Source organism: Dasypus novemcinctus, chromosome X (assembly GCF_030445035.2).
Source record: "Dasypus novemcinctus isolate mDasNov1 chromosome X, mDasNov1.1.hap2, whole genome shotgun sequence".
NCBI lineage: Eukaryota > Metazoa > Chordata > Mammalia > Cingulata > Dasypodidae > Dasypus > Dasypus novemcinctus.
In genome coordinates, this window is record NC_080704.1 from 134,221,078 (window position 1) to 134,235,360 (window position 14,283).

The window sequence follows — 14,283 nt, forward strand, 5'->3', positions numbered from 1 at the left end:
ATCGACAGTGGGTATGGCCCAGATGTCGCCCCGTTCACCCGGATCCAGCACCAGCCATCATCCAAGAACGCCCCCTCTTAAAACGTTTTCAAGCCCTTACCCCGTTCTCCTTGCCCCTTTACGCTGCCCACTCGCCATGCGTGGAGAGCAAGGAATTTTCCCTAAACTCCTCCCACCCCAACCTCACCCGGAGCTGTTGGCTCTGCCTCTCCCCCTCCCTTCCTATCTATGAGCCTGTTGCCGTTAACTTCACGTTCAATGAATCCACTGCAGACAACCCAGACAAGTGCACTGGAACACTTCCTCTGTTCCCCTAACCTTCCAATCTGTTTCCTCCACAGGGCGCTGCGTTCATACCCGCCAAGGTTCCCATCCCCTTATGCATGCCTGCTCTAACTACTCCTCTCCTAGCGCTTCCGCCAAATTCTTGATCCCCCATAACACCTCCCAGTGGCTTTGTACCTCCATGGGATTAACCCCCTGTCTCAACGTCGCCACCCTCAACGCCACTAATGAAACCTGTCTGCTTATTTTCCTCGCCCCATGAGTCCTTTTCCATGGAGATGATGAATTCTTTCTCTCTCTTCACACCCGCCACCTCTCTTCCCACTTTCAAAAAAGGGAGCCTGTTACTGCTGTCCTTACCGTCGCCACCCTTTTAGGTCTCGCTGGAGCAGGCACAGGGATCGCCGCCCTTGCTACGCAATCCGCCTCCCTCTCCTCCCTCCGGCAGGCGGTCAATCAAGATATTACCTATCTCCAAGAAGCAGTTGAGCATCTAAAAAACTCCCTTAACTCTCTCTCTGAGGTCGTTCTCCAGAACCGTCGTGGCCTTGACCTCCTCCTGCTCAAAGAAGGGGGGCTCTGCGCCGCCCTTGGGGAAGAATGTTGTGTATACGCCAATACCACCGGCCTCGCAGAAGATAGCCTACAAAAAGTCCGCGAAGGCCTGGAGCGACGCCAAAGAGAACGCGACAACGCGAGCTACTCCTCTACACTCTTTCACTCTCTTCTCCCATACCTGCTCCCCTTCCTAGGCCCCCTTATCATTATCCTTTTAGCCCTCACCGTGGGCCCCTGGGCCATCAGGAGGATAGTCCGCCTTGCCAAAGACCAAGCCAATGCAGTGTTCAGCTCCTTTGTACAAGTCCACTACCAACGCCTCGCCACCGCTGAGTCCCCCCGCAGCCGTCCACCACGCCCCTTCCGTCCACGCCACCTACTCCAGACCTCATGCCTATAGCTTCTTGTCTTCCTCTCCTTACTTCTCCCCAACTACTCCTCCCCCTCGGGCGAGGGGTACAGGGGCATCACAGGCCCGTTTCGCTGGCAAGGCTCGGCGCGCGCCAGGCGCCGGCGTGCGCCGACCCTAATGGTGGGCACATGCGTCCTGGCCAGATGCTATGTTGTCCTCTCACGACCAGCCGGTCCTCGTGGTCTCCCCCCCCACCCCTCGTCTTATCCCAGTGCCCGTCCCTATAACCTCCTTTTCCTCCTCCTCCTCCTCATAATCCTTGTCTTTGTTGCTGCGCACGCCGAGCCATTCACACCCACCGTGCGCGCCAAAACTTGTTGCTTCTATTTCCTTTTAAAACAAAAGGAGCAATTGTTACCGCCTCTCTCCACCCCTCCTCCCCTTTCAGCCCCCGCCGCCCTTCCCGCCAGTCCCGCCCATATTGCCAACCTACAATCTGCCCTCATCCCCAGTAACTGCTTACCTCAGGTCTATTCATCAACTTCAGCCTATCCACAGCCGCCCCTTAGCCAGCCCTCCCTTCATTACACCCCTCCCTCTACCCAACCCTATATAGCTAAGTGTACTTCCGTAATAAAGCACACCTGTTCTTGCACTCAAGCGGTCTCCGTGGTTTTTCCCCAACCGCGTGTCCCCCACGCCTGGAGAACTGGTGCTCCCTCTTGGGGCACGACCTGCCGGTGGTTCGGCAGGAGCAAGCCCCCCCCGACTCTTGGGCCTGAGCAAGGTTGAAATCCTCACGCTCAGCCACACTGGACTGTCCATTTGATAGCCAGGCCCTGAGCCTCAACAGACTAGCAACTCCTACACTCTGGTTTATTGGACTTACCCTACTCAGCTAACATGGAGGTGAAGAAGGTTAACCACCACACCAGAGAGCCAAGAGTGCCTACACCTGAAAGCAGGAGAATTGCATCCAGCATCCATGTGGAATCTAAGTCCCCTCTTGATATAGATGTGGAGTGGACATAACCATTCCAGGGTCCACAGGATGGAGGAATAGGGTATTGATTAGAGTGCACTTACTGATATTCTATTCATGAACTATTGTGATTAGTAATTGAAGAAATTGTAGTATTGATTTGAAGAAAGTGGCCATGGTAGCTGCTGAGGTTTGGGAGTGGGAAGAAGATATGTGATGTGGGGGCATTTTCAGGACTTGAAACTGTCTTGGGTGATACTGCAGGGACAGTTACCGGACATTGTATATCCTCCCATGGCCCACTGGGTATACTGGGGTGAGTGTAAACTACAATATGGACCATTGACCATGTGATGCAGGAGTGCTCAGAGATGTATTCACCAAGCACAATGAATGTCCCATGATTATGGAGGAGGTTGTTGTTATGGGATGAGTGCAGTGAGCAGAGTGGGGGTGGGTATATCAGTATGTCATATTTTTTTTAATGTAATATTAAAAAAATAAAGACAAATTTAACTCAATGCATAAAAATCAGCTGTTTTTCTGTACAAGAGAAATGAACATACCTAAAAAACGAATTAAAGGAATCATTTCCACTTACAATATCAACAAGAAGAGGAAAATATCTAAAAATAAAGGTCAAAACTACAAAACATTGCTGTGACAAGTTAAATAAGATATAAGTAAATCATAAGATGTTGAATTATACTAAAATCACTTTATAGATTCCATATAGTCCCTTTAAAAATCATAGCAGCTGCTTTTGAAGAAATTAAAAGCCTATTCTCAAATCCATATGGAATTGCAAAAGGCCCCAAATAGTCAAAACAGTCTTTCAAAGAACAAATATGAGGATTCATACATCCCAAGATTTCAAAACATGCTACAAAGCTACAATAATAAAAATGCTGTTGTACTCACATAGGGATAGACATATAGACTGGGTAATATAATTGAGAGTTTAGAAATAAATCCATCCATTTATAGCCAATTGAGCCTTAGCATGGTTTCCAAATCAATTCAGTGGGGAAGTATACTTTGTCAGAAAATTATGTTGGGAAAACTAGATTTCTATAAAAAAAAGAATTATGTAGGGCCCCTACCTCACCCCACATACAAAACTTAACTCAAAACGGATCAATGACTATATGTAATATAAATAGCCTATTTAAAAACTGGGTACAGTATCTCAATAGACCTTTCTTCAAAGAAGAAATACAAAAGGCCCATCAGTACATGAAAAGATTATCAACATTAATTTGAGTCTTCTTTCTTTGTTCCTTGATAATTATAACTAAAATTTTGTCAATTTCATAATCCTAAGAACATTTTGATTCTCAATACTTTATCTCACTTTTTTCTTTTTAGAAATTTATTATTTCCTTTTTTATTTGATTTGCTTTGGGTTTAGTTTGATCTTCTTTCTCATGTTTCTTAAGTTGTAAAATTAGTTTAACAATTTGCAATGTTTCCTTCTCAATGTGGTTGTTTAGAGCATAAAATATCCCTCTAAGCATGGATATCACTCCATCCCATAAATTTTGATATGCTGCTTCTTCACTCATTTTTAAGAGTTATCTAACTTCCCTAGTGATTTCTTCTTTGAGTTATTTATTTAGGAGTGTTTTTAAATTACCACACACTTGATAATTCTTCAAATTTCCTTCTGTTAGTTTCTAATTTCAACCCATTTTCATTGAAGTGCTTAGTTCATATGACTTCAAACATTTAAAATTTACTGAGACTAGTTTTATAACCTAAAATTCAATCTATTCCCAAGAATGTTCCATAGTCACTTGAGAAAAATGTATATTATCTTGTTTGTTGCAGTGGTCTCTAGATGTCTGTTAAGTCTATTTGGATTATATTGTTGCTCATGTTTTCTCCTTCTTTGTTATCTTCTGCCTAATTGAAAGTGCCATTATTAAAAGTGGACTGTTGAAATCTACAATTACTATTTTTTAACTTTCTATGTCTCCCCTAATTTCTGTAAGTTTTTGCTGTCTGTATTTTGAGGTTTTGTTGTAAGATCCATGTTTATTTACAATTACTATATATTATTTTTGGATTGATCTGTTATTATGAAATATCCTTCTTTCTTTCTAGCAAGATTTGTCTTATAGTCTATTCTGTCTGATATTAGTCTAGCCACTCCAGCTCTCTTCTGGTTATGGTAGGTAAGGTTAATGTTTCTTAATCTTTTTACCTCCTACTTATGTACGTTTAATTTATTTTTTTAAATATTTTTTGAAAAGACACAGATTACATAAAATGTTACATAAAATATATAAGATACTGCCATATGCCTCACTCCCCATACCTCCCACTTTTCCCCACATTAACAACTTCTTTCATTAGTGTGGTAAATTTATTGCAATGAATGTACCCATTTTGGAGCACTGCCACACAGCATGGATTATAGTTTACATTGTATTTTACACTCTCTCACACTCAATTCTGTAGGTTATTGAAGGATATATAATGGCCTGTATCTATCTTTTTGATGTCATTCAGATCAAATCCAAGTCCCCCAAATGCCCCTGTATTACACTTCTTTTTCACTCTCCCTGCTTTCAGTCACCTCCAGTGACCACTCTACCCATATCAATTATATAATTTCTTCCACTTTTAAAATCACAGTAAGTCTGTAGCAGAATACCAGTAAGTCCACACTGGTCTATATTTTATCCCCCAATCCTGAGGATTCTGGGATGGTGTAGCAGTTTGATATATTATGAATTCCAAAAACAGATATTGGATTATGTTTGTAAACTGGTCTGTACCTGGGTATGATTAAGTTATGATTAGGGATTTTATTGGGCCATGTCATTAGGGTGTTGAGTCACCACCCACCAAGGGGTGGGGTCTCACAGATAAAAGACATGGCAAAGGACAGAGTTGAGGGTTTTTGATTTTGGAGTTTTAATGTTGGAATTTGATACTAAAGCCATAACCTGGAGCCTTGGGAAGTAAGCTCACAGAGGAAAGGGAAGCAAGCCTCAGGAAGAGAGGTACCCTGAATCCAGACAGAAGAAAGACCCCAGAAGGGAGGAACCCAGGAAGCCTGAACCCTTGCAGCCATTGGCAGCCATCTTGCTCCAACACATGAAAATCGACTTTGGTGAGGGAAGTAGTTTATGCTCTATGGTCTGGTATCAGTAAGCTCCTACCCAAAATAAATACCCTTTATAAAAACCAATAAATTTCTGGTATTTTGCATCAGCAACACTTTGGCTAATACAGAATTTGGTACTGGTAGTGGGGTAGTGCTTTTGCAACTACCAAAATGCTGGAACAGCTTTATAAATGGTAAGGGGTATTTTTTGGAGGAATTGTGAGATGCTTGGAAGAAAAGACCTACAGTGCTTTGAAGAGACCGTTGATAGCAATATGGATGGTAAAGAGACTTTTTATAAGGTCTTAGAAGTAAACAGTGAAACTATTATTGGAAACAGGAGGAGAGGCAATGCATGTTTTCAAGTTGCAGAGAACTTAGCAAGATTAATGCCTCCTGTTTTATGGAAGGCAAAATTTGAAAATGGCAAGCCTGTGCATTTAGCTGAAGAAATTTACAAAGTAAACCCAGAGAATGTGGCTTGGCTTCTGGTTGCAGCTTATAGCAAAATACTATATGAGAGAAATAAACTGAAGATTGTACCGTTGGGTACAAAGAAAACAGAAGCTGATTCTCGGAATTCCAAGCCTCTGGAAATCAAGCGCACAGATGAAAATGCCCCATTGGAGGACTTAACTAAACTTGGAAATTTTAAATCAGGATTGAAGATGCAGTTATATCAGAAAGGCTTGTGGAAAGTCTTACTGTATGATGGTTTGGAACCCTCCTTGCTTGCTAAACCAACAATGTTTTTGAGAGAACTGTATGAACAAAACCACTGTCAGCTTGTACTAAAAAGACATGGAAAGGAGAGATTGAAGGAGAAACAGCTTTAAGAGGAAAATAATGGAAGCTGAGATCTAGAATTAAGACATCATCTTGGACCAAGAGAGGAACCCCTGCCATGAGTACAGAAAGGGTGAATTTGCACCAGGGGGATGGAGTCCATTCCCCATGGATTATGATGGTTAAGGTCAGTACCCCACAGATCTGAGAAGGGTGGACCTGTCCCCAATGGATGAGGGAAGGCCCGTTGGTCAGTTTGTTGTTCTGAGAGGGTTGAGCCTGTATGCCAAAGGTTAGGGAAGGCCAGGTGGTCTACTCATTGATCTGAGGGGGTTGAATCTGTATGCCAAAAGTTAGGGGGAATATTGTCTTCATATCACTGTACTCGGGGGGAAAAGACTATAACTCAAAATTTTGGTAAAGTGTGGCAATCACCCTAACACTCTTGGAGGGTGAGGTCTGGAGCCTGGTTGACACCCAGATTCTTAGTGAGGGCCGTACCAGAAAATGGCCATTGGGCAAGCATGTGTAAAGGGTGAGTTCCCATAAGTCCCCAAGGACAAGAAACCATCATTTTGAGAATGTCTCTCAGTTTGAAATTGAATGGAGGATGCCCTGCAGGTTTATTGTATTGTAGAGAACCTGTGACTCACATTTTCCTCCCAATTTCTCCTTATTATAATGAAATGTTTATACTTTTTCCATTTCTATACTGGAAAGGGATAAATTGCTTTGTAAGTTTCAGATTCCTATAGAGGACAGAATTTTGCCCCAAGAAAAACTGTATTTCTTTAAATTGATTGTGATATGATTTAGTATTCACATTGCTATTGATTTAAGTTTTTTTCAAATATTGTAATGTCTTTCTGGAATTCAGAGGGTGGAGTGTAGTAGTCTGATATAGTTATGCGTTCCGAAAACAGATATTGTATTATGTTTATAATCTGGTTTGTACCTGGGCTTGATTAAATTATGATTAGGGCTTTAATTGAGTCATGTAATTAGGGTATTGGGTCCTCACCTCTTGTACAGTGGGGACTCACAGACAAAAGACATGGCAAAGGACAGAGTTGAAGGTTTTTGATGGCGTTTTGATGTTGGAGTTTGACACTAAAGCCTTAAGCTGGAGCCCTGGGTAGTAAGCTCACAGAGGAAAGAGAAGCAAGCCCCAGGAAAAGATGAATCCAGAGCCCAGGAAGAAGTAAGCCCTGGGAAGAGAGGAACCCTGAACCCAGATAGAAGCAAGACCCTAGAAGGGAGGATGCCAAGAAGCCTGAACTCTTAGCTGTTGGCAACAATCTTGCTCCAACACATGAAAATAGATTTTGGTGAGGGAAGTACCTTATGCTTTATGGCCTGGTATCTGTGAGCTCCTACCCCAAATAAATACCCTTTATAAATACCAACAAATTTCTGTTATTATGCATCAGCATCCCTTTGGCTGACTAATACAGATGGTGATGTCCACTCCACCTCTAATTGGAGAAGGTTTAGATCTCATATTACTGATGATGGGACTCTTTTGCTTGCAGCTGTAGACCGTATCAGTTCCTTGGTATGTTGGTTGTCCAACTTTACCTTCTTGTTATTTGTTGTGGTTGCGTACAATGAACCAGAGAGTAGCAGTTGCAACTCCACTGAGGCTCAGTGCCCAACTGGCACATAAACAGCCCAGAGATTCAAGTCTCTTGGACAAAAACTTACCAAGTCCAGTGCCAAAGACAGATTTAAATAAAAGGGACAGAAGCAGCATGTGTACGGAAGTCTCATCTGAGTCCAACTCTGTCACAATTAGGAACACAAACTCCAAAGTAGGGCTCACTAGCGAGGCATCAAACTAGAGCTATCTGTCATGATTGTAGGACCTGGGTGTCTCCAGAGTACTCATGAGCCCCACTATTTGGGGATTAGTTAGGGGGAAATGGAAGTGTTATAAAAGTGTATGGCCTAAAATGTAAACCATACTGTAAACCACTGACCATGGTTATTAGCTATGTTTCAATATTTGTGTATCAGTTGTAACAAATGTACCTTCCACATGCAAAAAGTTTATTAATAGGGAAGGGGAAAAAGGGGGAAGATGTTGAGTATATGAGAGTCCCCTATATTCTGTATGTGGCTTTCCTTTGATCTAAAACCTCTTTGAAGACATAATGAAAAAAAAGTAGGAAACAGGAAGAAATGGAAGAAAATGCCACATTCAGGACAAGAGTTATTACAGTGATGAAAGGCAAAACATCAAAAAAATTTTAAGTAATTTACATTTTTAAAAATTTAATACCCCATTTTTTTTACTTTTAGTTTTAGTTTTGTTTTTAAATTTAAAGTGTGTCTCTTTTAGTTAGCATAAATTTTGATCATTTTAAAACTTTTATCTTAGTGGTTTTCCAGTGGAATACAATTAACAACTTAGTAATAACAAGATAGTTCAGAAAATTACTAACTTAATAGGAAGAATTTATATAATATTTGCTCTATATTTCTATATTCCCTCCCATATTTCAGGCTGTTACTGTCATACAAGGTATATTTTTATTCATTTTGTGGCCATAAGAGCACATATTTATAATTATTGCTTTATGTAGTTGTGTTTTAAATCAGAGAAGAGAGAAAAGAGTTACAAACCAAAAGTATATTTTATTGTTATATACAATTACCTGTGTGGCTATTTTTCTTGTTTGCTATGCTACTGAAATCAGATATCATACTATGCATTAGTTGAGCTATGGGAATTCATTAGGTTATAAGATTATAATTTTGAAACCATGAAAATATCCAAATCTAGGCATCATCAAGACAATGCTTTCTTCCTGAAGACTGGCTGCTGGTGATTCTGGACTCCTCTGTCACATGGCAAGGCACATGGTAGTTTCTAGTTGTCTCTTCCTTCTCTCGAGGGTTTCATTTCTTTCAATTTCAAACTTCTTTTGTCAATGGCTTTCTCTCTCTTTGTCTGAGATTCATTCTCTTGTAAAGGACTCCAGTGAGTGGATTAAAGTCCACCCTGAATTAAATGGGTCACATCTTAACTTAGAATCCTTCTTTCCAAAAGATCCTGCTTACAATGAGTACACACCCACAGCAATGGCTTAAATTTAAGAACATATTTTCAGGAGTACATACAGCTTCAAACCAACACAGCTACTTATACTAGCAATGTTTATTTCTTCATGCAGATTTGAGTTACTCTCTAGAGTCCTTTTATTTCAGCCTGAAGGACTTCCTTTAGTATACCTTGTAAGACAGGTTTGCTAGTCACAATCTTGTCAGTTTTTATGTATTTGGGAATGTCTTAATTATTCCATGACCTTGAAAGGATAATTTTGCTGAACTTGTAATTCTTGGTTGACAGTTTTTCTCATTCTGCCCTTTGAATAGATCATCCCACTACCTTTTGGCCCCCATAGATTCTGATCAGAAATCAGTTGTTAATTTTATTGAACATGCTGTATATATGAATGCCTTCTTTTTTACCCCTTTCAAAATTGTCTCTTTTCATTGGCTTTTGACAGTATGGTTATCACATTCTAGTAGTGCACCTCTTCGAGTTTAACCTACTTGAACTTCATTGAGCTTCTTGGATGTGCAGATTAATATTTTCCTTAACATTTAAGAAAGATTCAGCCATTTTCTCAAATATTCCTTCTGCCCTTTTCTCACTCTCTTCTGTATCTGGGACCTCTGTTATATGTATATCGGTACACTTTATGGTGCCCCACGGGTCCCTGTGACTCTGTTCAATTTTCTTCATTCTGTTTGTTTGTTTCTCTGACTGGATAATCTTAATTAACCTATCATCTTCATGTTTCCTGATTCTTTCTTCTACCTGTTCAAATCTACTGGTGAGTCTGTCTAGTGAACTTTCTTTTATAGCTATTTTTTCAACTCTGGAAATTCTATTTTGCTCTTTTTCATAATATTGATCTCTTCTTTGATATTCATTATTTGGTGACTCTTTTATGTCTTTATACATGGTTTCTTTTAGCTCTTTGCATGTCTTTTTAATTGTTTCCATAAAGCCTTTGATAGTGTTTTGAAGGAAAAGGCAGAAAACCTAAATGCTATATAAAAGCAGCTTTATTCAATTAAATGCATTTCAGTTGATAGCAAATGGTTATAATAACCGGGTAATCAAAAAAGAATAAGTAATTAGAGATACAGGAAAGAATGAAAGTATATACAAACACTCACTAAATTGGGGGAAAACTCAACATCTGATTTTTTATGAGACTATGAGACTAGGTTGTCCCTTTGGCAGGTGATCAGAGTCCCAGTTGGAAAACCAGTCCAAGGCAGAGCAACTCCTCCAGGTTGAGACTTCAACTGACAAAAGGGGCCCCACATTTATAAGAGACCAAATTTATGATCTCAGGGTGGTTGTGCCACTCATGATTTGTCAGCTCTCCGTGGAACAACTATGTTCCTGAGGGGGACTTCATCCCCCAAAGTGTTCTATTCTATACTTGGTACACTGAACAGGATTATGAAGGTTTTCAGCCTTTAATTTTACAGGAGATACAAACAGGACATGTAAGTGCCAAGTCTTGTAACTCATTCCTTCTAAACATTTGTTTTTTGGTTACTAGGTGAGGGTATTGCCTGCATAGCAGCAATACAGCATTCAAAAGGACAATGGACAAGTTAATCATTCACATTTCTAGGGTAAAACAGCAGACACTATTGATTAGAAAGCTTATGAATACACAATTCTCAATTCTCAATAATTATATTGTTAGCAGAATGAGTAACACCAAGTGATCAAACAACAACTTAATATAATACAGCACAATGTGCTAGCGATACTTATTAATGCCTTCTTCCAGGTTCAACTTAGAATGGAAAGCCAATTACTACTAGGATTGTGGGCTTAAGTTCCAATATCTGTAATCTGAGATGCTGTACGTTGCAGGGCTTGGGTGACATTTTTAAAGTTTTGAATGATTTTATTTTTTATGAGCTTACGATTATCAGCCAGTAAGGCTGCATAGACGAGTACCATGATCAAAATTACCTCATTATTCTCCATTTTGTATAGTTTGAGGCATAGGAAAAAAAAAACAAATTATTTCTTCCCCTTTTGGGCTGTGGAGCGACTGGCTCTTTAACTCACAATCTCAATGGCTGCATTGGTTCTGCTGTTAGTAGCTTACCTGGAGCAGTGGCCCTATCCCTCAGCCCTAAATTTAAACTTAGTCCATTGGTGTAAGAATCTGGTTATAAGAGTTCAGTTGCAGTATTTGCAGTACTGAAAGCATACCTTGCCCCTTCTGAGGGCTGGAGGAGACTGATGTCACAGTCATCAGAGTGAGCACAAAGGACACTAGTGGATGATGCCCAAAAGCTATTGGTAAGTAATAGGCAGCTGGAAACAGCCATGATATCAGTTTTCCTGTGTGGTCACTGCTGCTTCTTGGGTCTCAATGGTGTGGCTCTGGATCGTTATGAGGGCATCTGCCTCCACAGTCCTGAGAGAGATGTTAGAGAAGCAGTCAGGGAAATGACAGTTACCTGTTGCTGCTGTAACCCTAAGAACATCATAGATGTTCTTTTTCAGATCTTTTCCTCACAGAGGGCAACCGTATTAGTCAGCCAAAGGGGTGTTGATGCAAAATAACAGAAATTGGTTGGTTTTTATAAAGGGTATTTATTTTGAGTAGGAGCTTACTGATACCAGGCCATAAAGCATAAGTTACTTCCCTCACCAAAGTCTATTTTCACATTAGAGCAAGATGGTTCCCAATGGCTGTGAGGATTCAGGCTTCCTGGGTTCCTCCCTTCCATGATCTTGCTTCTCTCTGGGTTCAAGTTTCCTTCCTTCCCAAGGCTTGCTTCTTCCTGAGCTCAGCACTCCTCTCTTCCAGGGGCTTGCTTCTATTTCCTCTGTGAGTTTACTTCCCAAGGCTCTAGCTTAAGGCTTCAGTGTCAAACTCCAACATCAAAACTCCATCATCAAAAACCCTCTACTCTGTCCTTTGCCATTTCTTTTATCTGTGAGTCCCCACCCACCAAGTGATGGGAAGTAAACACCCTAATGATGTCACCTAATCAAAGCCCTAATCATAACTTAATCAAGCCCAGGTACAGACCAGATTACAAACAATCCAATATTTTTTTTTGGAATTCATAACCATATAAAACTGCTAGAGCAACACATAACAATCTATTGTTCCAGTCTTGTTTTTACTATCTGCAATCCACCACTGGATAGGAATGGCAGTCTTCAACGGGGCATGGCATGTTGTATATTGTCGATTTCCTAAGGGGCTATCTTGTACTTTGGCCCCTTTCCACAATTGTGACTCGAATCCAAAAGGTATTTTTTAGAATGCTGCCTCTGCCAGAAACCCCATCCAAAGCCAATATTGTTGCTGGCCACATCCAATTTACAGGGTAAGTCAGGATCCCCCGTCCCTTACTGCTTAAGCTTATGCCATTGTTTTAAAAGCAGCCTGCTTGTGGGTTTTCTTCTTTCCATGCACATTTTTTTTAAATTAACACATTCAATATATTAATATTTGAGCTAAATGAGGGTTGAAGGGTTTTCAATACCCCAACAATATTGCAAACTCTATTTATATGATAAAACATTATAGTTTATCTGTTACAGCATAGGGTATAGTCTTTGTTTTACTCAACTAAACAACATTTAGGAATTTGATAGACAGCCAGGACTTTGTAGCTTGTCCCAATTGTTTGCCTATTGTAGGCTCTTAAGATACCATTGTCTCTGATGCTTTTTTTAATTATGAAAAAAACAATTACTGGTTAACATAATATCATCACTATACTAAAATAAGGTTATAGCCACAGGTTTCTTCCATGCAACTAAATTCTTTTGCCACCAGGCCAGGAAAGATGCTTGGGTTATGCACACAGCCTGGGGGAAGCACTGCAAAATCCATCTTTGGCCTTCTCACATGAAGCTAAATGCAGGCTGGCTTGACTTGCCTAAGGAAATACTAAAGAAAGCCTTAGCAAGTTCTAAAACAAAAGATAGTGACATGACAATATTAATTTCTTGCAACAAACTAGCAATTTTTGGAACTGCTGCATAAAACAGTGGTATTACTTTAATGTATGATAATTTACTCTTATGCACCACCCCTGGCAGCCTTCAATGGCTTCTTTCTTTCTTTAGCCATACAGCTGGTTCTTTAGCAGAGGTGATGAGAATCAGATGAATATGAGCCAAAGCATCTGCCTTTTGATTTCCAGGCAAAGAAATTGTTTCTGTGACACATAGCATAAAAAAAAAATTAAAGCCACGATTAACAATATTACACTTTTATCTACTCTTATGTCAAAACATTGTTAAATTTCTAGGAATAATATCCATTTATGTTTCACCTTCCTCATCCCACTCTGAGAAGAAAAATAAACTATTCATTTCAATTTAGGTAAAGACATTTTTTTTCTTGAACATTTGAACATTGCTTTTTTAAGAATTTGCATTTATCAATTTAATATTATCATCTGGTGGTATCAGATTAAACACTGACACTGAACAAACAGACAAACATAAAAAGAGTTGAGATATGCTAACAGAAACATAAAGCTCATAATTTGACTCTTAATTCTTACTTCTTTGGTATGGCTTTTTCCAAGCCTTCCATCATTTCAAATGTCTGATTTTACTATTTTTAAGATCCCTTTTGGACACCTTGTTACCTATAATATGCAAGCTTGTTCTTGGAAACACTTTTTATTTTTTGATTTTTTTTTTATTGACTTTGTAATAATATTACATTAAAAATATATATGTGAGGTCCCATTCAACCCCACCCCCCCACCCCCCCTCTCCCCCCCCAACAACACTCGTTCCCATCATCATGACACATCCATTGGATTTGGTAAGTACATCTTTGGGCACCTCTGCACCTCATAGACAATGGTCCACATCATGGCCCTTACTCTCCTCCATTCCATCCAGTGGGCCCTGTGAGGATCCACGATGTCCGGTGATCACCCCCGAGGCGCCATCCAGGGCAGCTCCACGTCCCAAATACGCCCACACCTCTCATCTCTTCCTGCCCTTCCCCATACCCATCGTCCACCATGTCCACTTTTCCCAATCCAATGCCACCTCTTCTATGTGGACATTGGATTGGTTGTGTCCATTGCACCTCTATGTCGAGAGGAGGCTCAGATTCCACATGGATGTTGGCTGCCATCCTCCCATTTTCAGTTGTAATCACTCTAGGCTCC

General features: G+C 40.4%; 1 pseudogene; it reads right to left on the reverse strand.

Moving 5' to 3' along the window:
• Positions 1-778: 778 nt before the first annotated feature.
• The window catches only part of LOC139438007 (SH2B adapter protein 1 pseudogene), a 40,641-nt pseudogene continuing 27,136 nt past the window's right edge, over positions 779-14,283 (reverse strand).